General features: G+C 39.8%; 1 protein-coding gene and 1 non-coding gene across 2 annotated transcripts in view; both read left to right on the top strand.

Annotated features, from left to right (window-relative positions):
* NEMP2 (nuclear envelope integral membrane protein 2) overlaps positions 1-27,503 on the top strand; it is a 186,830-nt gene that overhangs the window by 40,353 nt on the left and 118,974 nt on the right. The window lies entirely within an intron of this gene.
* LOC143678604 (U2 spliceosomal RNA) lies at positions 8,492-8,682 on the top strand. Its single transcript, XR_013173383.1, has one exon. It is a non-coding gene; the product is annotated as a U2 spliceosomal RNA (small nuclear RNA).

The following is a 27,503-nucleotide window of genomic DNA, read 5'->3' as shown; positions in this document are numbered from 1 at the left end:
TTACAAGAGCAGACCATTGAGGAGCTTTGCCTATTATTGAATGGGTAAGCTTTATTGCCTAAAGCACAGCCCGCAATCAACATTTTAGTAGCAACAGACATAATTCTTTTGTCTACCTCTCAAACAGTACTAGACTTGGGTGGAAATACGGTTTTATTGACCCTTTTAAAACATTGCTAACAGTGACATCTGAGCTGGGATTTGCAAAGATTGGTCAGAGTTTGACAGGAGGAGGACACATTTCAGGCAAAGGACAGCCCAAGGGTAAATGCATCAATAAAAGAGCGTGCCAGTGATCAAGAGTGTCTGGGGTGCACGGAGAGAAGAGGCAGGAAATGAAGCCAAATGTAAACTAAACATCAGGAATGACAATGTCTAAACTTCAAGGGAGCACAGTGGTTTAAAAAAATAGCAAAGACTGGTGAGAAGGCGGGCCGCGGTGGCTCAGCGGGCAAGAGTGCTTGCCTGCCGTGCCGGAGGACCCCGGTTCGATTCCCGGCCCCAGCCCATGTAAAAAACAAACAAACAAACAAAATATAATAAAACAAGAAAATGTTTAAAAATGTTTCCCTTTCTTCCTCCCTTCCTTCCTTCCATCCTTCCTTCCTTCTCTGTCTTTCCTTCCTTTAAAAAAAAAAAAAAAAAAAAAAAAAAAGACTGGTGAGAAGCGTAAGGTGTAAGTCTGGTATTGTGGAAATTGGAGGCAACTGCTCTTGTACATACTGTTTCCTAGAACGTTTCTCCTTTTCCTCTATCTGGTTAACTGCTTCTCCTCCTTTAGATTAGGTAGTCATTTCCTCTGGGGGACATCCCTAACTTCCATGACCAGGTCAAATGCTCCAGATATTCCTGTAGGGCCTGGTACTTTTCATGGCATTTACCAGGCTGTTGAAACTGCTTCTCTACTTGCCTGATATCCCCACTAGATTGAGAGCTCCTAGAATGCAGTGGCTGTGTCTTGCTGGCTTTTGAATCCCCAGCATTTGACCTGGTATATGGCTCAGAGCAGCTGCCCAATATTTGATGAATTATTATTATTATTGTTATTATTATTAATTTTTTTTGAGAAGTGGATAGTTAGCAGGATCAGGTGAAGTTAGGATGTAAAAAAACGTTCCACTATTTGGATACATCATATGATTTTTTTTCTAGATTCTTAGTTATATTCAGATTCTTGAGGTTTTGAATAATTGAGCTTGATAAGAAAGTTCAGATTGTTCTTTCTTGGCAGAAAAGTTGTGGTGCCAAAGTCTCAGGAAAGAATTTTCACTGCATATGGCAAACAAACTTCAGTCGGGGGGGGACAGGCAATGCAGCCCCAGGAGGGACTGCAGTCTAGAACTGGGAAGCACCAGGGAGTGAGGAGCATGCATTCTCTATTTCTCCTCTCTTTTTATTTTTCCTTCTCTCTTCCTGCAGGTCCGTTTCTGCTGCCTCAGAGCACACGTGCCCCAAAACTGTTGATGCACAGCTCCCCAATGCACATCTCCAAGAAACCAGGACCGACCCAGATAAGCGTTTCTTTCTCAATTCCAAACTCCCAACTCTGATCCGCCCAGTTCAGGCCATCAATGTTTTGTGTGATAACAGAGACTGGAGAAACAGGCATTACAGAACAGGTTTTATATTTCCTGAGGAAAAATGTGCGTTGTTGGCACATATAGTTAAAACCATGTCATAACGTTGGCGTCTATATGCCCAGAAGTCAGAGGCTTCCTAGAAGGGGGAAGAAGCAGTAACAGAGGGGGCCTTCCCATCGGGGCCCATCCCACCGGGCACCTGGAAAACTTCTTGCGCTTGGCTCTATCAGGAGACTGAACATGCCCAGGATAAATAAACACAGCAGACAATGTGCGTGCGTCCCAGGGCCTTCCCCAAACTCCTCGGGAAGATGGTGTCAAGAGTTTCAATCAGAGTAAATCTTCAGGAATTCACTGATATTCAAAGAGCCAGACCAAAGTTACTCAGCTCCAAAACGCGGTGGTTCCATCATTTAAATGATACTCGGGAACACCCGGCGGCACGACAGACCCAGAGGCGATTCATAAGCTGCCAAGGGAGCAGCTCCGCCGCCGGGTCCGAGGCAGGGGAGGCAGCGCCCAGCGTCAGGGCGCCTATGGCGAGGGCGCGCCTCACCGCTCTCTGTTTTCACTCTATTTAGTTTGGCACACGGATTCAAAAATCTATGTCTCCATCTATTTCTGGCTTTTAAATGTGTGAAGGAAATAACATAACTTTATTACTTTATTTTTGTAAAGTTAAAGACAGAGACAGATGCCCCTAAAGCATACGCATTTTGTGTAAGAAGTTCCTATTCTTTGGTGGCACATCTCTGGAAGGAAATACCAAGGACAAATAGGTCATCTCCTCCGAGCTTTCGGGAGGAATAATTGCAACTACAAGAATAAAGCCAGCACTGGTAACTCACCGAGTTGAGGGAAATAAAACCGAGGAATATATCGAAATTAAAAAAAGAACTTTGAAAGGAAAAACAATGAAGTGTTGATGTTATATGAGTATGTGGTATTTGTTAACTGCCCAGAATACTGCAGATGTATATAACCTTTTAAATTTTAATCTAGAAATGTGTGAACACTTGTAGAAAATCTCTGGCCTGAGGTGTTTGGGAATCTCCAAAAGCCTAATATCCTTTTGTGAATGGTCAGTAAGAGTAAATTAGGAATGAAAGAAATCTGGAAAAATAAAAACATGTCATCAATGTAACAAATGTATTCCCGGAAGGGGTTGTTATGACAAATTTAACTTCATCGGTAGTGCCACACAATCAAAGAAAATCTTAGAAAGCAAAATACTATAGACATTCGCTTATTAAAAATATATATATATATTTTTTTGAGCGCATGCCGTGTGCCAGGCACTGTGCTAAGATTTGGGAATAAACTAGTAAACAAGATGGACACTGTCCCTAAACTCCTATCCCTGCTGGAGCTTTGAGTTGAACAGGGAAAATACATAACCACAAAATTAAATAGCTAGATGGTACTAGGAGATCACTTTATCTTCCAAATGAGGAAACTGAGACCCCAAAAATGTGGCATAAGCAAAACTGGCTATATTCTTGACTTCTCTATTTTTGCTCTCTAAAAGAGAATAAACATTTTTTGTCTTACAGGTCCTTTTAAAATTCTCAAATTGTATGACTTGTAACAAATCTAGATATTAGTCCATTTCAAAATACTCTTACAAGCTCTGCAATTTTTCTGTGCTTTACTGGAAATGAAGCAGGATATCAGATTTTTAAAAGGTCCTATTTTAAATATCTAATCCAGTTTTTCCAAGGAAGTGTTAGCCATGTGATTCTCATTACTGTCAAAAACAGTCATATTGTGTGATACTGACCATCTGTTTAGGGTACTGCAGACACACTTGAAAAATCCAGGATAACAGGAGCTCAGCATCATTGTTGGTTAGAGAGATTTTTGGTCAAAGAAGATGTAGATGAGACACTATTAGATGGACCACCAGGTTTCACGCCTACCTGTGCCTGAACTGTCTGTGTGATAACCGTGCCACCTTTAGCTTGTCCACCCTGCAGTTGTACTGCTCTGTTAGCACAATGCTTGCCACCCGCAAGGGTGTTGTGACAATTGCTGGAGTAAATGCTATAAAGGATTCTGAGCAATTCAAAAGAAGGGTGCTGCATAATTACCCAAAATCATTATACACCCACAGGTACAGCCTTTTTTTTTTTTGTACTCTTAATATGGTAATATAAAAGGGCATTCCTCAGGGTACATTTAAATGTCTGTGTGTGTTTCATTCCGTTTGTTATTCACCCTAACTTTTAAATTGATTTTTATTTTCAGGTTATTAATCTGGCACTAAAGAGAATTTATGATCAATTTAATATTTACATGTCATCATGTTTGAAAAAGAGAACTGTTTGGGTCACTGGAGGTTCCCTGTCTATTAATCTATAACTGAAATGAATGTAATCATGATTTCCTGTCTCAATCTGGATCATTTGGCCATGGAATCAGAGATGTTAGAAATGCATGTTTGGGAATCTGTTTGGCTAGATGACTTGGATAGAAGGTTCAAAATTTTTTAAAAAAGAAGAAAGAAAAAAACCACAATTGAAAATAAGCTAATAGATGAAACAGCTGACAGTATTGAAGCAGCCAGGGATGACAGTGGCCTAAACCATCAGAGATTAGTTTCCATATAGCTCTCTTTATATTTCCCTTTTTTTCTTCTTTCTTACCTTCCACCCTTCCTTTGTCTCTTTTTTGTCTTTCTTCCTTTCCTTTCCTACCCTATCCTTTCCTTTTCTTTCTTTTCCCTCCTTCCCTCCCTCCCTCCCTCTCTCCCTTTGTTCCTTTCTTTCACAGCCTTATTGCGATGTTATTGACATTCCAAAAGTTCAGTCTTTTAAAGTGTGTTAATCCAGTGTTCTTAGTACATTTCCAAAGTTGTGCAACCATTGACACTATTTGGTGGTGGTGGGGGGGGGTGCATGGTCCAGGAACATCAACTCTATTTAATAAATTCCAGAACATTTGCATCACCCCCAAAAGAAACTCCACATCCATTAGTAGTCACTCCTCATTCCTCTTGCCCTCCAGCCCCTGAGAAATACAAATTTACTTTTGTCTGTATGCATTTGCCTATTTTGGACATTTTATATAAATGGAGCCATACATCTGGCCTTTTGTGTCTGGCTTCTTTCACTTGGCATACTGCTTTCAAGTTCCTCCATCTTCATTCCTTTTTATGGCTAAATAATATTCCATTGTACAGCTACATCACATTTCATTTATCCATGCATCAATTGATGGAAATTTGAGTTGTTTCCACATTTCTCATTAATATGAATATAAATGTACATGTTTTTATTTGGACATATGTTTTCAATTCTCTTGGGTATATACCAAGGTCTATAATTTCAGATCATATGATGATTCTATGTTTACTGTTTTCCAAAGCGAGTTCATCAGTTTACATTCCCACCAACAATGAAGGAAGGTTTTAATTTCTCACATCCTCGTCATCCATCATTTTAACAATTGCCATCCTAGTGTGTATGAAGTAGTATCTCATTATGGTTTTGATTTGCAGTTCCCTAATGACTAATAATGTTGAGCATCTTTTCATGTGATTATTGGCTATTTGTATATTTTCTTGGAAGAAATGTCTACTCAAATCCTTTGTTAATTTTTAAATGATCTTCTTTGTGCTGAGTTATAAAACTTGTTTATATGTCTTGGATACTAGTTCCTTATCAGATATATGATTTACAAATATTTTCTCCCATTCTGTGGGTAGTCTTTTCACTTTTTTTGATAGTGTCTTTTGAAGTACAAAGGATTTTAATTTTGATAGTGTCTAATTTGCCTGTTTTTTCTTTTGTTTCTTGTGCTTTTAATAGCATATGTAAGAATCCATTGCCCAGTTCAGGGTCACAAAGATTTACTCGTATGTTTTCTTCTAAGAGTCACTCAGTTTTACCTTTTACGTTTAGGTCTTTGATCTATTTTGAGTTAATTGTTATATATAATGTTGAGATAGGAATCTTACTTTATTATTTTGCATGTGGTTAACTAATTGTCCCAGTAACAATGATTAAATTCGTTCCTCATGAATTGTCTTGAGTCCCTTGTAGAAAAATCAATTGACAATAAATGTGAGGGTTTATTTCCAGATAATTCCATTCCATTGATTTATATGTCTATCTTCATGTCAGTACCACACTGTCTTAATTACTATAGCTTTGAAGTACGTTTTAAAATTGGGAAGTGCAAGCAAATTTTGGCTAAAAAGCCAACTGGAATTTTGATGTGTAGTGCTGTATCTGTAGATCAGTTTAGGGAGTATTGCCATTTTATTTATTTTATTTTTTATATATATATATATTTTTAAAGTCCATGGTTTAACTTAGTATTTACTGTATGTGCAGTGCAGTTTCATGGATTTTTTTAAAATTTTCATTATTTTTCCATATATACAATCCAGCAATTCCCTTTATTCACATTCAGTTATATTTATATCAGTGCTGTTAATTGCATTCATAATGTTGCACTACCATCACCACCATCTGCTGCCAAAACATTTCCATCCCAAATAAGAAACCTGTGCATCTTAAGTCTTAACTTCCCATTCCCTAGCCCCACCTCATCCTTAGTCACCAATATTATAGATTCTTAAATCTATGAGGTTGATTATTGTAACAGTGATCATACAATATTTGTCCTTTTGTATCTGGCATATTTCATTCAATATGATGTCTTCGAGTTTCATCCATGTTGTCGTATGTATCAGGACTTCATTCCTTTTTTTTTTTTTTTTTTTTTTTTTTTTTTACATGGGCAGGTACCAGGAATAGAACCCAGGTCCTCTGGCAGAGCAGGCAAGCATTCCTGCCTGCTGAGCCACCATGGCCCACCCACTTCATTCCTTTTTAAAGCTGAATAATATGCCATTGTTTGTATGGGAGTATTGACATTTTAATAATATTAAGTCTTTCAATCCATGAACATGGCAAGCCTTTCCGTTTATTTAGACCTTATTTAATTTCTTTCAGTGATGCTGTATAGTTTTCAGTGTGCAAATCTTATACTTCTTTTGTTAAAATATTCCTACTTTTATTCTTTTTTGTGCAATTTCATAAAAAAGTGTAAGTGAAATTGTTTTCTTAATTTCATTTTAAGTCTACAAAATGCATTGATATTTGTATATTGATCTTGAATCCTACAAATTTCTTGAACACATTTGTAAGTTCTAGTGGTTCCCTCCCCACCCTAGGATATTCTATACACTTTTTACTTTCAGATTCTGAATGTCTTTTCTTTTTCTTGCCTTATTGCCATAGCTAAAACCTCCAGTACAATATTGAGTAGAAGTGGCAAGAGTCAACATCCTTGTCTTGTTCCTGATTTTCAGGGGAAAGTATCGAGTCTTTTATCACTAAGTATAATGAAACCTGTGGGGTTTTGGTAGATGACCTTTATCAGGTTGAGAAGTTCCCTATATAGCTGTTCATGGGCATGGGCAGGGCTGAATTGTTAAAAGTCATGAGAACTAAATTTCTTTGGGATTTCATGTCCTGTTCAATATTTGCGATAAGGTATGGAAGGAATGCCCACCAGAGACAGGCTTTCAATTTTTTTCTAGAAAAGGCTGGAACTTTTCCATCTTGCAGAAGGAACTTTTCCATCTCTCTCTTTCATTTTCCCCAAACATTCTTCCTTATATCCCTTTATGTGAAAGCCAACAACTGATTTTGCAGATAAATTCAATAGCTTTTTTTTGCATCCTATTCTTATGTTTGTGAGATGCAGTACATTTGTGCATGCATTCTGATAGCACATATGCTAGGCATGTTGTATAAAATAAGCTGCAGGAAGTAAGTAAAGGAGTCAACTCCAGAAAACCATATCAATAAGCTTTTTAAAAAAATTATCAAACCCAAAGGAGAGTTTAGTTACCAGGGGACCTGGCAAATTAAGACAGATTGGTTTGCATCATGGGAAAATAATTTTGATTTGATGGTGGTAGTGATGTTGATGGTGATGATGATGATGATGATAAATGATGATGCACCATCAGTTTACAGTATAAGAGCTTCCAGGTATTAACTAAACAGCACCTTTAAAGCTGAGGCACAAGATCCAATACAGGACTGACCACCAGGTAAAGGCAGTCCCAGCCAAGGAAGATACTATGGCAGATGGTCCTGATGACTGTCCTCCAACTTTCTATGGCCTGTTAGCTTGCCATTTTCCCTATTGGCCAGTTCTCAGCAACCATCCTCACCCTAAACTTTTTGTACTTTGCCTTTGGCTTTATGTGATGCCTAGGAGCTAATAAATCTGCCGTTGGGTCCCCCATGAATCTCATCTTTAGATGATAGAACAGAAGCACCATGTGTCTCCTGTTTTCTTGAATTGACTTTGCACACACCCTAGATTTGACTCTGCTCATATTTGCGTTATTTGTGTTTGACAATTACAATATGAAAGCAAACCATGACATTTAAAAACATCTTTAAAACCACTTCATGTGGTTCCAGGGCCAAGTAACAAATTGCCATGAGTTGTAATAGCAAGCTCAGTGCTGCTCTTTGAATTGAGAACTAGCTTTGCTATCTTTGATGGAAGAGAGAGTATTCTTTGCTTATTCCATTTCACCAACTCACAACATTTTTTGCAAGAACTGTAGGAATATAAAAGGCATATATGAAAGACTCATAGCTAACATCATAGTAAAGAGGGAAAAGTGAAAGCCTTCCCTCTAAGTTCTGGGAAAAGACAAGGATGCCCACTGTCATCATTATTATTCAGTAGTGTGCTGGAAGTTCTAGCTAGAGCAATTAGGCAAGAAAAATAAATTAAAAAAACATCCAACTTGGAAAGAAAGAGGTAAAGCTTTCATTGTTTGCAGATGACATGATCCTATATTTAGAAAGTCCAAAAAAATCTACAACAAAGCTACTAGAAGTAATAAGTGCAGCAAAGTGGCAAGATAGGAGATCATCACTTCTTGGCCTTTTGGCTAAGATCAAGTGTAGTATCTGTTCTTATCAGTTTAATATCTGATACGTCCTCTATCCAAGGACAATATATTAAATGGATTTTTGGAGTTGGGAGATGGAATAGGAGCTTGCTCCATACACTCCACGCATCGACCTGGCAGTGCAGTACTTCCAGGAACGGTGCACCCGCCATCAGGGAAATGATAAATGTATAAAAAATCAAAAAAAAAAAAAAGATAGGAGATCAACACACAAAAGTCAGTAGTGTTTCTATACACTGGTAAGAAGCAACCTGAGGAGGAAATCAAAGAAAAATTTCATTTACAATAGCAAACAAAAGACTGAAATACCTAGGAATAAATCTAACCAAGGATGTAAAGGACCTATACACTGAAAATTATTAAACATTGCTAAAAGAAACCAAGGAAGACCTAAATAGATGGAAGGACAGACTTTGTTCATGGATTGGAAGATTGAATATAGTTAAGATGTCAATTCTACCCAAATTGATCTACAGACTCAATGCAATGCCAACGAAAATTCCAACAGCTTATTTTGCAGAAATAGAAAAGCCAATGATCAAAATTATCTGGAAGGGCAAGGTGCCCCCAAATAGCTAAAATATCTTGAGAAAGAAAAATGAAGTTGAGGTCCCACATTTCCTGACTTTAAAGCATATACAATGCTACAGTGGCCAAAACAGCATGTTACTGGCGTAAGGTTAGATCTATGGATTAATGGAATACAACAGAGAGCTCAGAAAAAGACCCTCTCACATATGGCCAATTGTCCAAGTCCACTCAACTGGGACAGAACAGTGGCTTCAACCAATAGTGCTGGGAGAACTGGATATCCATATCCAAAAGAATGAAAGGGGGTCCCTATCTCACACCTTACATAATAAATTAATTCAAAATGCATCAAAGACCTAAACATTAGAGCCAGGATAATAAAACTCCTAGAAAAAAAAATGGAGAGAAACAACCTAATGATCTTGTGGTAAGAGATGGTTTCTTAGATCTTATACCCAAAACACAAGCAATGAAAGAAGAAATAGATAAATGGGATCGCCTCCAAATTGATTACTTTTGTGCATCAAATGACTTTGTCAAGAAAGTAAAAAGACAGCATACTCAAAGGGAGAAAATATTCAGGAGCCACATATCTGAAAAGAAAATATAAAGAATCCAACAACTCAACAACAAAAAAGACAAGCAACCCAGTTGAAAAATGGGTAAGAGACATGGTCAGACACTTTCCCAAAGAGGAAATACACATGGCTAAAAAGCATATGAAAGATGCTCAACTTTATGAGCTATTAGGGAAATGAAAATCAATACCATAATGAGATACCATTTCATTTCTACTGGAATGGACATTATCAAAAAACTACAAGTGCTGGAGAGGATGTGGAGAAATAGATATACTCATTCACTGTTGGTGGATATGTAGAATGGTGCAGCCTCTCTAGAAGACAGTTTGCAGTTTCTCCAGAAGCTAAGTATAGAATGGCCACATGATCCAGCAATCTCGTTACTAGGTATAAACACAGAAGAACTGAGAGCAGGGACATGAATAGACATTTGCACACTGGTGTTTATAGCAGCATTTTTCACAATTGCCAATAGATGAAAACAGCTCATGTGTCCATCAACTGAAGAATGTATAAGCAAACTCTGGTAAATACATATGATAGAATATTTTGCAGCTGTAAGAAGGAATGAAGTCATGATGCATGCAACAATGTGGATAAACCTTATGGACTTTATGTTGAGTGAAATAAGTCAGAAACAAAAGGACAAATATTATATGGGCTCACTAATGTGAACTAACTATAATGAGTGAACTCTGGGTGTTAAATTTAAGGGCTTAGATTATCAGGAGATAGAAAGAGGGTAGAGATGGGGCAAATGATGCTTAAGGAATACAGAATGTTTAACAAGGTTGATTGTAAATGTTTGGAAATGGATAGCACAATACTCTGTGAGGATGGCACAATACTGTAAGTGTAATTAACAATGCTGAGTGTGGGTGTTTAGTTTGCTAATGCTTCCAGAATATAATATACCACAGATATGCTGACTTTTATAAGGGGCATTTATTAAGATACAAGTTTACATTTCTAAGGCCATAAAAATGTCCAAACTAAGACATCCATAGAAAGATACCTTGACTCAAGAAAGGCCGAAGAGATGAATTTAAAAAGTAAGGAAAAATAAATAGATAAATAATGGGGTGGGGTAGGAAATGATAGGTTCAGGTGTCAACTTGGCCAGGTGATGATGTCCTGTTGTTCTGTTACTGTGAACTTGAATCATCAGCATGTGAAATTCATCTATGTATGATTACATCTGCAGTCAGCTAAGGGGAGTGCCTTCTGCAATGAGTGACATTTAATTTAATTAGCTGGAGGCTTAAAAGTGAGGGCAGAAGAGAGCTCAGCACAGCACAATCCAAACAGCTCAACATATCTCATCTCAGCATTCACAGCTCAGCCCAGATGTTTGGAGATGCAGAAAGTAATCACCCTGGGAAAGCTGTTGGAACCCAGAAGTTAGGAAGGCCAGCAGACGTCATTGCTGAGTGCCTTCTCATTGACAGAGAAACTCAGATGAAAGCTAGCTGCCTTTCCTCTACAGAACTATAAACATTTTTTTTTTTAACATGGGCAGGCACCGGAAAACACCGGGTCTCTGGCATGGCAGGCGAGAACTCTGCCACTGAGCCACCATGGCCCACCCAGAACTATAAATTTTTAACTAAATAAATCCCCTTATTAAAAGCCAATCAATTTCTGGTGTGTTGCTTTCTGGCAGCTTTAGCAAACTAAAGCAGGGAGATAAAGGGTAAAAAGAAAAAACTGGGTAGGTTGAAGTAATGGTCAATGAGAGGGAGGGGTAGGGGGATGGGATGTATGAGTTTTTTCTTTTTTCTTTTTCTGGAGTAATGCAAATGTTCTAAAATGATCATGGTGATGAATACACAACTATGTGATGATATTGTGAGCCACTGATTGTATACTGTGAATGGAGTATGTACATGAAGATTTTTCAATAAACAGTACTTTAAAAAGAAAAAGAAAGGCTGTTGGTTTCCAGAACACCTCTGTCAACTGGGAAGGCATGTGGCTAGCAGCTGCTGGTCCTTTAGCTTCTGATTTCAAACAGCTTCCTAGGGCTGGGTGGGGGGGTGGGGGTGCGTTTTCTTTCTGCATTTCCAAACTTCTCTGTATTGGTTCCAAACTTTTTCCAAAATGGTTCCCTCTTAAAGGACTCCAGTAAGCGACCCATCTTGTTTGGGTGGAGACACATCTCTATGGAAAGCACCTAATCAAAAGGTCCTACCCACCACTGGGTGGGTCACATCTCCATGGAAACAACTTAATGGAAAAGATCCCACCCAACAATATTGAAGCAGGATTAAAAAACATGGTTTTGGAGTGCACGGGTAGAGTTCAGTGGTAGAATTCTTGCTTGCCATGCAGGAGACCTGGGTTCAATTCCTGGCCCATGCATGCCAAAAAACAACAACAACAACAAAACCAACAAATGGTGCTGCAACAATGGGATACTCATATAAAGAAAGAAGGACACGTGACCTGCACTGTACAGCATACAAAAAAAAAACATGGCTTCTCTGGGGTACACTACAGTTCCAGACCGGCACAATGAGTATGGTTGAAAGGAAAGGGTATGGTCAAGTATGTCACTAAAAGGAAAGCTAGAGGATAAAACGTAGCATTGTATAACATGGTGAAACCAATAGTGGACAATGACTATCTATAGTGGATAATGACTGTGGTTAATTGCACTAATATAAGAAAGATCTTACATGAACTAGAACAAATGTAGGTCACTATTACAAGGTGTTATACTATTACAAGGTGTTACATAAATACAATTTATGCAAATTAAGGTCTATAGTTAACAGTAACGTTGTAATATTTTTTCCTCAATCGTGATGAAAGCATTATGCTGAAGCCAACCATCAATAATAGGGAGGTACAAGGAGTATGGCATGTATTTTTTTTCTGGAAGAAATGAAAATGTTCTCATATTGATTGTGGTGGCAAATGCATAACTCTGTGATTGTACCGAGAGCCATTGATTGTACTGTTAGGATGGATTGTATGGTGTGTGAATAAAACTATTTAAAAAAATAATAAATTTTAAAAGCAAACTAAATAGATTATGGGGCCGACTGGGAACTGGTATCTAGGAGGAACCCATGAGGGCGTCAGAGAATCTGGTAGTATTCTAGTTCATAAATTGGGTGGTGGGTTTATGCATATTTATTTTATTATTATACTTCAAATCAAAGGAAAAAAAGAATTGTAGGAATAAAAGAATTTTAAAGACCAAAGAATCTTCTTCCATTTTCAGATAAAACTATACCTCAATCACAGAGTAAGTCAGAGGTCAGGTAATTGGGAATGATTTTCTTTGTCTGAAAATGACATAATTTGTTCCTACCTAACAACTTCTACTTGGTGGAATGGAGGGAGGGAGGGATGGGGGAAGAAGTAGGTTTTGGAATACATGAAAAGTCACAGCGGTATAATACCATTTTTTGGTCTTTCCTAGGGTGTTGGATGTTTCTGATAAAGTACTTTTGATCTCTAGAAGAGATATGTTTGTAGGTTTGTAGTGCTCCATGCCATATAGAGAGTCCAATAACTGCTAGAAACTAAGTATAAGAACTAAGCAAACACCAAGATCACCTGGCAAAGGATGGAGAAATGACAGATAAAGGGAAGGAGACTTGTTTTGTAACTTAACCTACAGTCAGCAAACAATGAGGCAAAACAGTCAAAGAGTAGGGTGATTTTGCTGAAGTCTTGATGAGCTATCACACTAAAAAGCTGTGAGTGAAGTGGGGGCCTACTCAGGTCCTTGGTTTCTGAGCCGCCTCTGTGAGGACCAGCCTATTCTCAGAGGTCTCTCATGTGCCCCCACCCAGTAAGGATCCCAAAAGAGGGACTTTTCCATTTAGCTACTTGATAATAAAATCCAAGTTCTGATTTTCAGGCAGTTTAAGGAAAGGGCAGTACCAAATGCCATAGTAAAAGCCTGAAGAATGGAAACCATTCAGGAAATGGTCATGAAACTCTAAAAACCACTTTCAAGATTGAGTCACAAAAATGTAGGCTAAATATTTCATAGCGATAATCATGCTCATGAGGATAGGGGAGACTCTACTAGAACAAAGAAATCATTCGATTCCCAGACAGCTATGCTAAGAAATGAGGATTTAGACTAAAGGAAATATCAAAACGTGTATTTATGAAAATAATAACCTTGTTATTTCCCAGATAATTTGATTTTGTGGGTTTATTCTGCGTAAATTTCCCCAGAGAAATGTTATATTCTTTTACTGTGGTGATCTGGAGATGATCTAATGAGGTCAGAGCCAAAAATGCAAATGATAGAAACTAAATTGGAGTCAAATGAAATTCCCTGCAGGTGAAATGTTTTTAATCTAGTGAATATTCCTAATCCCTTTGACAGGGGTAATTTTATTTTCGATGGTGGGAGGTAGAATGGGGTTGGGGGAAAATTCTGGCATCCCTAAAATTGTACAATTAGAAACTAGGGACAAGAAAAATATAAAGTCCACTTTTTGTTCCTCCATACAGAGCTTCCAAATAGATAAGACTTTCTTAGGAATTCTCAGAACTGAAAAAAAAGAGGATGAATAAGCCTCCAAATAAAACCTAACTTCAGAGGACCTAAAGACCTTGGAAAGACCTGGGGTAGTCGACAGTTCATTAAAACTGAAGTGGGGTGGGTTACCCAAGAGCTAGGAATTGAAATATTCATAAACCCAATGATTCAAATATTCTAAAATTATTTTTAAGGGAAAAAGTCACAAAACATAGCAAACTAATAGGGCTATTAAGGAGACATTTTTATGAGAAACAAGCTTCAGAGTTTAGGATTAGGAACTTGGCATATGATTCTGAATCTGTGGGAAAGGGTGGGAGGGGTGGAGCCAAAAGTACAACTTACTTCTGTTCAAAAGTGTTTATTGCAATGAGAATTCCGTCTGATGTCTTAGGTTCCATCCTATGTGAACCATACTTTATGAAGCTGAGGAATTGTACGTAAGAGCTTTACTGTTCTAATTATATGAAACTTGAGGTACAATTAAGTTTTAACGTATTTTATTATATACCTCATTATTATACTGCTTAATAATTAGGCATAAATATTAACTCTATTACTTTTCCTCATCTTGTCATTTCTTCAACCAAGGTCAATGTATATTATGTCCCTAATGCCAGGTTCCATTTAACCATCATCCTTTTTCTTTTCTTTTCTTTCTCATCATGTGCATGTTTATAGGATTCAGTGTCTGCCCCTCAGTGTCTAGGACCTCAGGCTGGGGTTCTCTGTGCCTGTTTATCCCAACATCTTTCTGCTATTCCCTCACCCTAGCCACCTATTCTGGAGGATTTGGGCAGTTGCTTTCTGGCCTATCCCTGCTCACTGTAGGTCAGGTGATGAAAGACTTGAGGTGGCATGAAATTAGACTGTAATCTTCAATAGGAATGGGTCAAATTTAACGTTACTATGTTGTTGATGGGAAAGAGAAAGTCAGGGATGGCGAAATGGAGGGTGAAGAAGGGAGGGGAGGGAGTGGGCATGTTAGAATAGGCTGGGGATTCCTCAATATCTTAGGAATCTGCTCTAAATCGTAGTAAAGTGTCAGTGCACCCTAGCACCAGGAGATCAACCAAGAAGAAACCTCTTTGGAATTGTAGTGGATGATATGATGTGTCACCCCATCCCCCTTTAAGAGTAAAGGATTTATTCTTCCAGATGCTGGGAGTGCTACAGCCAGATAAGCCGCAGCTGTCAGCACTCTTTGGAATTACCTGGGCTGAAGAGACCTGACTCACCCATGAATCACACTCCCATTTGGGGGCAGCCTTTCCCAGTGACAGGTCAAAGATAAAGGTCAGCTGCTTCAACCCAACAAGGGCTGTCTCTGAAGGTCCAACTCAGCCTCAGAGTCTCCTGTAGGGTCACTTGAGACTCTCTTTGAGTCTTTATCACAGCGCAACATTTTCCTCTGTCCATGCTTCTTTCTTTTCTCTTCCGCAGGTAGTCAGGCCAACAGCCACTCCTAATACATCCCACCTGTGACAGGGACTAAGTGTGCATCTGTAAAATTCAGCGGTAGCACCAGATGTGCTTTATGTTTTCTCCCTCTTCTCAATCCATGTTAAATTGAATTACCTTTACAGCCACATTTGGGTTGATATGATTTCAGGTGCTAAAGTGGTTCTCAATCTCGGCTGCGTATTACATTCACTTTGGAAGCTTAAAAAAAAAAATGATGCTTTGGTTCAACCCACAGCGACTGATGATAATTTTCTAAGGGCCTAGACTTCAGTACTTTTAAAAGCTCCCGGTTATTCCAATATGCAACCTTGACTGAGAATCACTGAGGTAGGAGAACCCCAGCCCACATCTTCCCTGCCCACTTGCTATTGCCCGGGAGGATTTGGCCACTGGCTTAACTTTCTAGCCTTCTCGCCCCAACCCCCTACCGTCTTCATGCACCAAAGATACAGCTGGATCAAACGACATGCCATTCATCCTCTCCTGTCAAACCCTATCTGACTTCTGTCCATTTGTTCATATTTCCTCTGATAAGACTGCCCTTTTCTGACTCATTCCAGTCTTAGTGACCCCCTTCTCTGGGAAACTTGCCCTCAGCACTCTCACTGGGCTGTGCCAAGTATCTCTCCGCTGAATTCTGGAGACTCTGCATGGATAAGTGCCTTATCCCAGAAGCCTGCCATCACTCTCCCCGGCACAGGATTGAGTCTTTCTCTCTGCATTCCCAGTACAAGGTGTGAAGCAAGGCACCAAGGAAATTATCAATAAATATTAGTTGAACTAAATAGATTTATTTAATAGGAGATAATTCATATCATAGTTAAATAGTAATTTTTGAAGTAAATACGATGGGAAGAACCAGCACATTGGTATAAATAAGGCAGTTTTTTTTAAATTAATTGAGCAATTATTATATGCCTGGGACTGTACTAAAGCTTTACTTAGACTTTCTTATTGACTCCTACGGTAAACTTAGGAGGCAAGAGTTATCCCCACGCTCCACATGCGGAAACAATTTCAGACAGGTTAAGAACATGCCCAGGGTCACAGCTACCAGAGCTGGGAGTTTCCGTTGGGATACAAGTAACGATTACAGATCGTTCTGTCTAGGGAAAGGGACAGAGTAAAAAGGTAGGAATCTAAAAGGAGGAGATGGGCTTTTACCGGTAGAGAAAAGGAAAAAAAAAAATCTCATTTTGCCTAAGGCGTCAGCTTAACTGTGAGTAGGTATTTGAATCACAAGCACAGGCTGGAAGTGGGTACTGTGGCGTCTCAGATGCAATTCGGTTAAGTTCAACCCAACGATATGTACTGAGGACCTTTCATGTGCCGGGAACAGTGCAAGATGCCCAGGTTCCAAGCACAGACAACGCTAGATCTTTGCTCATCTAGCCCTGAAGGAATTCTCACGCTGGTGGGGGTGGGAGGTACACCTCATCACCAGACACTCCAAGTACAACGATGTGTGTCTTATGATCAGTGTCTGTGTCAGAAGCTGTGGAAGAACAGAGGGGCTGAGTTTTCCGGAGACACCAGGGAGGGCTTTAACAGAGCTGACATTTGAAATTGGCCTTGGTATGAACAGGAAATTGAAAGGCGTACATTCAGCAGGTGACTCAAAGGACATGGGCAGATTGGGAAGCTGTGAGGGAGTCACTGGTCAGGGAGACAGGGTCACAGCAGAGAACAGTGGGATGAGGACCTTACCTTGTGAAGTAGTAAGGAAGAGAGTGATAATTAGATCTCTATTTCAGAAATAAAATTATACTGATGGTAACTTGGGAGTTGGAATGAGAAGACAATTAAGACCCTTGCAGTTATCTGTGTGAAAAGTGAAAGCCTGGGTGTAGAGTTGCACTAGACTGAGGGAGAGGACGAATTTATAGACCTCAATGACCAGTCGAAAAAGGAGAGTGAGAAAAAATGGGAAAGTTAAGGGTCCCAGGTTTCTCGTTGAAGCAACCAGGTGACTTGATTGGATTAACAAAGACCAGGCACATAGGAGCTGTTTTACATGGGTTTTGAGCACGTGGAATGTGAATGTCCCCAAAGGGACATTCAGGTGAAGACAGAAATAATACTTGAGGGTTGAGGCTACCAGGGAGGGAGGCTACGGAATAAAACTACATCCTAGCTTTTCTGACTCATGTGAAATGAAAACAATGTTACCTGATATTCAAATTGGCAGTAATGTACACAAACTCCTGTGTTGGCACATGGTAGTTTTTGTTGTTAAGGCTGATGAATGGAAAGGGTAATGTTAGGTGAGGGGCCTGACCTGTGTGTTCAAAAGAAATCGGAGAGACTACAGCGGGGGCAAGGAGGACAGGGACAGGGCATTACTTGCCTAAAGTGCCAAGGGTAAGACAAAGTGGATTTCCCACCCTAAGAGAAATGGGTGTTCAGAATCTATAGCTCTCTTTAGCTTTCAGAAGTAGGTGCTTGGACTGGGAGAAAGACCATAACCATCTTTTGCATTTATTCCCCTCAAATTACCCTCAAAGGATTAAAGTAATTTTACTGCTAAGGTTGATCATCAGGGTAACCTTTTCTATGCCCTTTTCCCACCCGCTCCCCAAGAAGAAGAAAAAGAAGGAAGGGAGAGAGGGAGGGACTCACCCAGAGATGGACAGAAGGACCATCCCTATCTGCTTGCTCATATCTGGATTTCCTCTCAGGGATGGCACATCTTATAATAGAGAAAAAAGTCAAATAAAATTAATCATTTCCAAATTTCATAATCGGCTCTAAAAAGGCGGAGAGGAGACACAGAAGCCACACTTCAGATTTTGCCTAGAGCTGGTTTCTGATTTTGACAGGCCTTCACTGCATACAAGATTTTGCCCCAATGGTAACTGTGCATGTTGAAATTCGTTAACACTGCCGTTGTTACAATGTGGTGGACTTTTGTTCTAAAGGAACTTTGTTCATAGAGAATTTAACCTAACGGCTACAGCACTACCTTCCCAAATGCCCAGGCTCCCCAGACAGCAGTGTTCAGTGCAATTCAGCACGTACCAACACATTGCACACTCTATGCCAGACCCACACTGGGGCATAGGATGAATGTAAAAGGCAGTCTCTGTCCTCAAGGAGCTTCCAGTTTGGAGAGGAGTATGGTTAGGGATGGGGTGGAGGTGAAGATGAAAGCGAGAGAGGCAGGAGAACGTCAGCCACACAGACAAACACATTTATTAATTCCCCAACCTGACTGGGGCCTGAACCCATTTGCAACCATTATGTAATCGCGGGAATTAATCCAATTAAATTATTCAAAATTTCTCCAATTCTAAATGCCATTTCCACTTAGTTTTAAATAACAAGCATCCCTGAGAGGGATGATTTTCAGAATGATGACTAAGGGAAAATATTTTTCCCCCACAGGGTTTTGCGCAGGAAAAAAATTCCTTGCTTCCATCCCCACATCCCACATCCCACATTCCACACCCCTTGGTATAAAAATATTTGTATTTAAATAATTTTAAATGTCATGCATGTATCATTAAAAACAGTTCTGGACTCAGAGGAATAGGAGTTTCTGTCTTTTAATCAATTTTTCATGCTATTAAAAGGTCGTTTAAATCACACGATGTGATGCAAGCCCATAGGTTACATGTGGTACCTGGTGACCGCTGCTCTCCCCTGTTCCTTGCCACTGCAAGGCGGGACCCTTCTAATGAGCAGCTCTGCTATTCCTGGCCCCAACGGCAGGAGCATATAGGACACCGCAGCAAGAACCATCATTTCTCCCAGTCCGTCTCTCCTTTTTCTGTGCTCTTCCCCACATTTAAGTACCCAAAGACGACACTGGGTTTGCACAAAATGCTTTCTTTTCCTTAAAAAAACTATGCTCCTCTACACTGACTTCTGATTGGTGGGATTCTTCTAATGAACGGCTCTTGAATCTGCCTGCCCAACATCCCTTCTTCTGTAACAGGACAGCCTCTCTCCCCATCCCTCACCCCAGCCAGGGAATTGCATTCCTGTGACCACAGTGATTGGTTTACAGTGGTTATATACTAGAAGGCGGTCATTTCAAAACCTTCTCCAAGGAAGAAGCAGCGTAGAGAGATGGGGAGGGGTAGATTCCTGATGACTTTCAGGCACTCCTTGGATTTCACTCTAAACTCAGATTTTCACCCCGGAGCTACCCAGGGTTTTGTTTGTTCAAGCCAGTCTGAGTTGTGTTTCTGTCACCCATAACTAAAGGAGTCTTGAACAATCCTGGGTGTAAGTGGATGGAATCCCCTACAACTTAATACATGAACGCTTCTCTTGTTACTTACTATGCAACAAGCTACCTAAGGACAATATCTTCTTTCTATTCCTATTGCTCAGAACTCCTGGTATGCAGTCAGTTTAATAAATGGTAAACTGAATTTAGGTGGAGGTGGCCTGGAGTGCTCAGGTTCTGGGATTGCCCTGGTCCCTGGAGGTACAGATCCTTGGACATTTAAGAGGCCTCAGAGTGACCACAGGCTTTTATAGTTTGGTTAGGTACCAAGGCAAGTAGGCTGGCAATTATGACTTTCATGAATTTGTTAGAAATGGTTGCAACACCTTAATTGTGTCCTTACATGTATGTCTTTTATCAGTACTCACAGGTTTCATTCTAGATTCCTGGACTGAATTGTGCACACTTCTTTCCCCTGTCAAACCTCATTCTCTCCCAGGGAGATTTCCATCAAGACCCGGACAGGTCCATCACGGCTACATTGTTTGTACTTTCTCCACTCATTCCTGAGCGACCTTCACAGGGCAGTGCCAGTGGCAGGAGGGCAGGAATGCTGGCAGCCAGAGGGGGGAACATTTCTAAGTCTCTGACCACTGTTGGTTGTATGACTGCTGCTGCATGTTCTGTGCCTGCCAACTGATTTCTATTCCGGCATACCAGCCTCGACCCAAGAACAACATTATAACCCTCCCTTCCCTTGTACCCTGCCCTAGCCAGTCCCCTCTCCTTCCCCAGTATCGTCTTGTAGCTCTTTGACCTATTTCTTCCCCATACTTGAAGAGAATAATCAAGAATTAGAAATGACAGAAAACAGAGAGGAATGAGAGGAGAGCCAGAGAGAATTTTTTAAATAATGACACTGTTAAAGATGGCAAATGTATTCTTTTTCTGTGGCATAGAAAGCTGAGGTTAGAAACCTTTGAAAAACAATTGTCTAAGGCCTAGCCGCTTTGTGCTAACCGGACCAGGGGTGTAGGAGGTGAAGCACGAAGCAGCAGCAGCCAGCACGCCGCTCTGGGAGAGCGCAAAGGGCCTCCTGCTACTGCAAACACTCCGGGTGCGGGTGCGAGGAGAGGCCATCAGTTCTGATTGCTGAAGACAGTTCTCCCAGGTGACTGGGGAGAAGGAATGGAACTGGGATGCGGGGGAGCTACACGGAGGACAGCTTGCCTAAGGAACACTGAAAATAGACCCATGTGCCAACTTTGTCATGCTTGCTATAGGTCACAGACACCTACTCTTGGAAAGTTTCCAGTGCAGCCCCTGATGCATAAAGAGCTGTGAACACCTGGCTTATCTCAATTGGATAATTTTACATAACTCCTACATAGAATCATAAATCAATAACATCTTAGGGGCCCGGCACCTCATAAAAAAAGCCAAGAATCTGAAAGCAAGTAAGAATTCAAGTTAAAACCTAAAATTTGAAATGCATTTGCAAAAATTTTGCTATTTCAACTGACTAATATTAACTGTATTACTAATAAATCAGTAGCAAATTTGGGAAGATGTGGTGAATAGTTTATAGACCAAAGAGTAGATGTTTTTTCCAAAACTCATCTGAAATTACAGACATTTCAAGAGTTCTGCTTGTGACATCCATCCAGGCCTGCCGTTTATCCAGATGAAAATAAAAGTTTAGCCCAAGAGCTTCAGTTTTTTATTCTACTTTGTGCCAAATAGTAAAGCAATAGGAAACAGAATTCTGACCACATATTTTAATATGTGCTGGATGTTTGACTTCATGAAAACCCAGCCTGGCTTTTGTACATTCTCTCTCTCCTGTTCTTGAATTTCTGTCTTCACTTATAGATGGGGAAGTACAGCATCTAGTGAACAGAGGCCAGAGATGCTGCTAAACACCCCACAATGCACAAGGTAACCCGGCCCCCACCTCTACCCCCTCCCCTTCCCCACCTCCCTCCCTCCCTCCCCCTTCCCCCCACCCCCGCAACAGAGTTATCTGGCTTTAAAATGTCAATAGTGCTGAGGTTAAGAAACCCTGGCCTAGAGGTATAAACGGGACCGAGGGGGAGTATTGGCACACAAACAAGTAGTATATTTCCATAATTGAACTTTTAAAACCCCTTTGAAACCCACATAAAATGGTGGCCTTACAGATCAGCAGTTCCAGTAAAGAAATTCTATTTTTAAATTGCATGTGTGAGGAATGCTCAGAAAGGGTTTTTGAGTCCTTGCCCCACCCTAATTCCCTTTCCCCCCACCCCCGCCCCCCACCCCCACCCACAAGAAAAGTTCTAAAGGAAGCATTGTAGTATATAATCAGAGTGATTGTTTCATTCTGAGTTTTTATAAGTGTGGCTGTGCCTTAGCCTGGGATTCCCAACTACAGCACTGGGCACCTGCATGAGATTTTCCTTCTGTCCTAAACGTTTTAACGATATATTTTAACAGTGGCTGCTATGGGGGCATTCTTTATTTCATCCCTGTTAGTTAGATGTTGTTTTTTCCTTCTCACTCTCTAAGTTCTTGTTCGAGAGGGCAGGTAATTTTCAGGTAACGCATTGCATTCAGGACAGGAGAGTTGTTTTGTGGATTGTAATGCAGTCTTTAGCATCCACAAGCTTTAGGGGACATCAGCATAAGTTTCGTTTCACAAAGCCACAGTCAGTTATGGCAAGTACCTTTTCTGTCTTGAAAGCCACGCAGCACCCCTCCCTGATCTGGCCTGCTGGGGCTCCCAAATGACTGTGCTCTCCACCACAGCCTCCTTTAGGCAGGTCGCCGCCTCCTTTGATGAAGTTTCCAACCACCGTAAACCCACTTGAGAAGGCCTTGGGCTCCACTAAAACTTGAACCGGCCTCAGAGGCTAGACACTGGAAATGTCAGTCATGTTGGTAGATACCAAAGAAGAAATTGTAAGCAGATAAGACCGTTTAGCAAAACTACCATCCACTGTCGTTCAACAAACAAAGAGGCAAAAGATAAAAAATAACAATGAGCCCTATAATTAACCTGTAATTATAAATAATGCAAGATATTTTTTAACACAAAGAATCATAAAATGCTAGAGCTAGATGAGACATTCTGTACTGCTTAGACTGGCTACATGGTAGACTATTTCTGGGTTTCTTTCTGTTTTTCTCTCTTGCTTTATTTTGCTGATGAAGAAAAGAAGGGTCGGGGATGGGAAGTGACTTAGCTCCTGCAGGGGGTAGGAAAAGCCAGAATTGGAAACACAACACGAATCTTGTGATAAATGCAAAAGACTGTGGTATTTATATACATACTTTTCCAATTTTTTCCCTTACTGGTTTTTTTCCTCCCTTGTATCTCTTAGCCCAAGTTCCCAATTCCTTATACTATTTTGGAAATTAAAGATACTGTTTTTGAAAAATGCAAATAATGCCTTTAAAAAAAACGTAAACACCCACAACATTTTTATGCTTAGTGGTTAGATGCCAACTATATATACGTATGGGCGGATGAGTATGTTTGGATCTATAAATGTCACTTGTATATTCATATACATTCGTATACCAGATTTCCAAATTGCTTTCCCTCATTTCCCAGAGAGATAAAACCCTGACTTTTTTCTTCAAACTTTTAATTCTAAAATAATTTCAAACTCACAAGATATACTGACATTTGATGGCTTCACAGAAACTATACATTCACATTACGTAAAAGTTTATGGTAAAGGTAAAAATACGTCTTGAGCGTTTTTATGCAGCAATATTCACCTTTTCACTAGAAAAGATAAACATTCAAACCAATATTTTCTGTAGAAAGGAAGGAAATTTAGATTAAAATGAAAAGAAATGGCATCTCAGGCCTGACAGACTTTTTTTGAGAATTCTTTCTTCCCCTGCTCTACAGAGGGCCCTTGGTGATACATGGGTCTAGCTGCTGATAGAGGTGTCTATGCAAACCATATTCTACATTTTTATAATAACCACCAAAAATATATAAGTAAAACATGCAATCTAATTTTTAAAATATTAACTTCATACTTTAAAATAAGCAGTCATTCTTAGCAAGTGTACTTGGCCCATTTTCTATTCAAGCTGCATATATTGTATGATATCAGCTTTTAAAAATCATGTGTGTGTGCACCTATAGGGAAAAAGTCTACATGAATGCTTGCCGAGATATTAACAATGGTTTTCTTTCAGTGGTAGGACTTTCCTTTATGCTTATCTGTATTTTTCACACAGCTTATTTATTTCCTTCATATTCATTATTAATTAAGCACAAAATGTTTATGTAAAGCCTTTTCAAATGATTCACTGGAATTTGAAGCTAGTTCTAGTAATTCAATGACTATTTGAAATAGTTATTGAATATCTGTGATGCTAAAGGCCCTGTGCTAATTGTTTTAGATAGATAATTTGACTATTTTACAAAGACCAAGCTTGTCAGTTAACAGATACTCACAGAGTGCCTGTTGATGTGTTTATAGCTGCCTTCTAGGAGCTCTGGACACGATGGTGAACAAGACAGTACCTCTGCTTCCAGGAGCTTATATACCATGAACATGTAAATCAATTAATAAATGATAGCAATCATGATGGGTATTATGGAGGACTTACTTTAGGGTAATGTGGTGGATGGTGACTAAGAGGTCATGGCTACTTGACCTGGGGTAGCCGTGGGAGGCCTCTCTAAGGAAGTAACACCACTTAGGGCCTGAATTCAATAGAAGGAAGCAACTTCGTGAAGATATGCCCACAAAGTGAAGGACAGCTAGAGGGAAAGAGATGAGAACAAACTTAGCATATACAACTGAAAAAAAGAAAACAGACAGTGGCCTAATAAGGTGAAGGAAGAGAGAGTAGGGAGGTCTTCCAGGCCATAGATAGAGTTTCAATTTGATTCTCATTGCTTTGAGAAGCCACTGGTGAGTTCTAAGTAGTGAAGTCATTTTGTCTGATTTACATTTGATAAAGGTACTGCTGTCTTCTTTGTTTTGGTAGATATCAGGGAGACAAGAGTAGAGTCAAGGGCACCAGTCACCATGCAGCTGAGTTACAATAATATAAGAAAGATGATACTGGGGGAATGGTAGTGAAAACTTTAAATTGGGAAAATACCTCCTGATTGAGCTAAAAAGAAAAAAACAATTTGGGAGGTAGCAAGAAATTCTTACATAGCTTCCATTATATAGCTACTCTTCTCTTCTAACTTTTGTCTTATGGCATGTGGCAGAGATTGCTAATTGTTTCCTAGAATCTGTTACACCCTTCTTTTTGTAATAGAACACCCTGAGTTCTAGCTGGACACATGTCTATTCTGTTATAAACTACATTTCCCAGCCTCCCTTGTGACTCGTTCAGATTAATATGAAATGAGTAAAAGTAAATGTGTGCCACTTCTTGGCTACCTCATTAAGGACACAACCAGTTGCCTAAAACTCTCTTCACGCTTCCCTTGGTCTGGAATGCAGGCATGGAATTGATCCAGCTTTGACAAGGGACATGAGTTCATAACCCTACAGCCTAACGGAAGAAAATAGAGGGAGCCACTTCCTTGAATGACCTCATGGGACAGAGCCCCCTGGATTGCCTCCATACTCACCTTCTGTCTATTTCACATGAAAAAATAAATTTCTTTCTTTTTAAAGCCATGCTGTATTCTAGATTAATCCACTTACACCATTCTCTAAATAATGTGGGGAGCTTTGGGGAAGCCAACAGAAGCATTTAAAATAGAGATCTAGGGCATGGAAAATGTTTTTAGGGGGTGATCAGGGCTTTTGAAAAGATAAGTGAGCATCTCATCAGTGTTCCCTTCTCTGAGCTAAGAAAGAGGCTTAACCAACTAAGAGAAAAGCTATTTTGATACTAATCTAGTCAGAAGCCCTAAGGCCATATCCAAGCCGTGGGAGAGTTCTGACCCCCAGCTAAGATTGAGGGTGAGTAATAAAGAAACATTCCAATCTCAGACTCTGTATAACATTATGTGTGATATGTTGATACAGAAAAACTGAAAGGTAACTTTAAGAGTTACTTTTAAGAAACTTTACATTTTTAAAAATTAATTATTCTTAATAAAGAACACAGAAAATATACCAAGCTCTAATTCATTCAAAGCATACTTACCCACTAGGTCTTTTATTTCATCTGTGTGGTATCGCTTCAGCTCCCTAGTGTCATCTAATTGCATACATAGGCACACCTCACAGATATTGCATGTTGGGCTCCAGACCACTGCAACAAAGTGATTATTGCAAAAAGCAAGTCATATGCATCCAAGGGTGAAAGTCTCCCTGGCAGTGTGGGAGATGACTCCCAGGGGTGAGTCGGCCCTGACACTGTGGGATCAACAATGCCATCCTGTTCAAAAGAGGGAAAAGAAGAATAACAGATAAGGTATCAGTGGCTAAGAGAGTGCAAATAGAGTCGAGAGTCTACTCTGGAGGTCACTCTTATGAAAACTTCAGATAAACATTGCTACTTATCTTAACTTGCCAAACCCCAGCAAAAACCATTTCAGCCAATCCTAAAGAACACTGTGCTTGTTTGAAAGGATGTATGTACCCTTGAAAAGCCATGTTTTAATCAAAATCCCATTTCATAAAGGCAGAATAATCTCTATTCAATACTGCATGTAATTAGATCATCTCCTTGAAAATGTAACCCAATCAAGAGTGGTTGTTAAGATGGATTAGGGGAGGCGTGTCTCCACCCATTTAGATAGGTCTTCATTGGTTTACTGGAATCCTATAAAAGAGGAAACGTTTTGGAGAAAGCTAGAGATTCAGAGAGAGCAGAGAAGAATGACATAGCCATGAGAAGCAGAGAGCCCACAAGCCAGTGACCTTTGGAGATGAAGAAGGAAAACGCCTCTGGGGGAGCTTCATGAAACAGGAAGCCAGGAGAGGAAGCTGGCAGATGATGCTGTGTTCGCCATGTGCCCTTCCATTTGAGAGAGAAACCCTGAACTTCATCGGCCTTCTTGAACCAAGGTATCTTTCCCTGGATGCCTTTGATTGGACATTTCTATAGACTTGTTTTAATTGGGACATTTTCTTGGCCTTAGAACTGTAAAGTAGCAACTCATTAGATTCCCTTTTTAAATACATTCCGTTTCTGGTATACTGCATTCCAGCAGCTAGCAAACTAGAACAAACACCTAGGGCAATATATAAGATTCCACAAAGGTTGCATGCGTAACTTCCCCGAAACCTACAACCTCCAGATGGGTCCCTGAACCAGATAAATCCTGAAACCTAGAGTGGTTAGCCTTTCCAGAACTTCAGCTAGTTCCATCTCCCTACCCCTTATTATTGAAAGCTCTTCCAACATGAAATACGTAGAATGGGCATAGCCCAAATACCCCTAACAAGTGGGAGAAAGAACAAAGGTGATGGCAGAGTTATGGAAAGAAGGCAGGGTTTAACAAACGAATATGATTGCTGAATCACTATATTGATATTTCGTTTAGTCTTTAGTATCTTAGGAGTAAAAACTAAAATTGTAGAACTGTACCCCATACCAAACTCTGAAATCTGTTCTACAACTAATTGTTGTTCTGTGCTTTGAAATTTATTGCTTTTTTGTATAAATGTTATTTTTCACAAAAAAGAAAAAAAGTGATGATATAAAAATATATATTCCTTCTAACCTCCAATGTTCTGCAGCAACTAGAAAGAAAATCTGAGATGATGGTAACCCATGACACACTCTG

Source organism: Tamandua tetradactyla, chromosome 3 (assembly GCF_023851605.1).
Source record: "Tamandua tetradactyla isolate mTamTet1 chromosome 3, mTamTet1.pri, whole genome shotgun sequence".
NCBI classification, from domain to species: Eukaryota; Metazoa; Chordata; class Mammalia; order Pilosa; family Myrmecophagidae; genus Tamandua; species Tamandua tetradactyla.
This window is presented reverse-complemented; position numbering and strand designations above follow the sequence as displayed.